Raw genomic sequence first — 2195 nt, 5'->3', positions numbered from 1 at the left:
GTCCAGGACAGGTGGACCTTGGGGTAAACTGAATAAGCAAACAAACAACTCAAGCCTCAATTTTGTCTACTGATAATTATTCAAAGACAATGACCAGTGCCTAGTGAAAAATAATGACTAAACTGTATGCAAAACAACCATATTGAACATCGTAACTGAAAAATACACCATGCCAGCCGTTATAGCAGGCATTTCTCTTTGGCAAGCATAATCCTCATAGAAAACATTGTGATCCAATGTTTCCATATTGGATCATAAGAGAAAACAAAGGCAGAGGAGCCATCCTAGCTTAGAAGTCTCATTATTATAATTGTGAACAACATATCTTATAACACCATCAGGTATAATTCCAGGGTCCCAGCAAGCATTGTTTCCAGGTATAAGAATCATTGCAATCAGGAAGCATAGAGCACAGAACATTACGTATTTCATATATATATATCTTTTCAGTGTAGATGTACTTTATAATTAAAGAATCATTTTTGTTATATATTGAATCAATGTTGCATGTAACACAGTGGGCATTCCATTTAAGTCAGGATTTAGGGGAATTAGAATGTTCACATAGTCAAATTGTCCTTAGAAAAGTCAAAGGATTTTGTTACGTCTTAAGAGGGAAGGATGATACTTGCCATCTGGGATCTTAAACGCTGTGCAGACTCTATACGGATCCTATACTGTTTAGGATTCTGTACTCAATCACGAGCAGAACATAAGGACCCTCTGTGGTGGTATTTGGGAAATGGGCCATCTACCCTCTGTGCACATACAAGGTTCTCAGAGAAATTACGGAATGCTTTGCATTTTATAAAAGAGGTGCTACTACATAAAGTCCTGGACAATCTTCTAGTTTTTATTTGGCAAAATTCTTAAGTTCTTTGCCAAAATGACATGGCTATTTACCAGTGAGCCTATGCCGAAAATGTAAGTTTAACAAAAATCTATTTTGCTGGTTGGTCCTGATAGGATTTATAGCAATTGTCGCCAGTTCTACATAATGCCCTGGTACATGTTAACCTCCTTAGTTAAGAAAGAAAATAATAGTTAAGGAAAATATAAAACTCAGCTCTTTGCTACACCAAATAGAAAAAGTAATTCTTAGATTTTTCATAATGGATTTTAATGCACTTTCTTGAGTAATATAATGTGCAAATCTGAACCACAAGATTGAATACAGATAGAACATATGTGAATACAGTAACAATTGCAGAAAAGACATCATTTTTCAATAAATTATAGTTTTAAAAATTGAGCAGATATTGGGGGAATAAAGCAAGTTTCAACCTATTTTAATAATTTTCAAGTACTTAAAATATCTTCTCTATATCTAATGCAATAAACCTAGAAATCATCGCAAAAAGATAACTAGAAAATACCCATATATTTAGAAATGAAATAAACAACCCTTTAAATAACCCATATGTTAAACTTTAAAAAAAATTTTTTTAATCGAATGATAAATATTAAATCTTATGCTATAATACTATCATTTCTTGGAAGAAAAGTTATACTAGATATACTAGAAAAGAAAAAACTAAAATTAATAACATTTGCATTAATTTTAATAGGTAGAAAATAATAGTAAAAGAAAATGCAGGGGAGCAGAAGATAAAGAATTATAAAATTAATAATAGCTAGTCGTCAAATAGAAGATGAACACACAATGAAGAGGGCCGACAATGTCAAATATTTGTATTTTATAGTGATTTTCAACGGACTTATCATAAAAAATATTTTTAAAAGAAAATCCAAATAACCGGTGTAAGGCAGGGAAAGGTAGATATAATATGAATTTGTGGACTGAGAGACAGCTGTAAGAGTAATAATGAATCCCAGAGAAATTAAGCAAGTAAAAGTATTAAAGAACATCCAAATCGGAAAGGAAGTGAAACTGCCTCTATTAGCAAATGCCATGATATTATAGAACAAAAACTCTGAAAGTTCCACCAAAAAACTGTTCATACTAATAAACAAATTCAGTAAATTCACAGAATACAAAATCAGTTGCATTTCTTTAAATCTACAATGAACTAGCAGAAAGAGAAATTAAAAAACAATTCATTAACAATTATATCAAAAGAACAAAATATCTGGGAATAATTTTAACCAAGGATGTGAAAATCTCTACATTGATAACTATGACTCTGGTGAAAAAAATTGAGAAGATTCAAATAAATAGAAAGATAATCTGTGCA

The sequence above is a fragment of the Pteropus vampyrus genome, unplaced genomic scaffold (genome assembly GCF_000151845.1).
Source record: "Pteropus vampyrus isolate Shadow unplaced genomic scaffold, Pvam_2.0 Scaffold366, whole genome shotgun sequence".
Classification (NCBI taxonomy): Eukaryota; Metazoa; Chordata; class Mammalia; order Chiroptera; family Pteropodidae; genus Pteropus; species Pteropus vampyrus.
Note: the sequence above shows the minus strand (reverse complement) of the source record.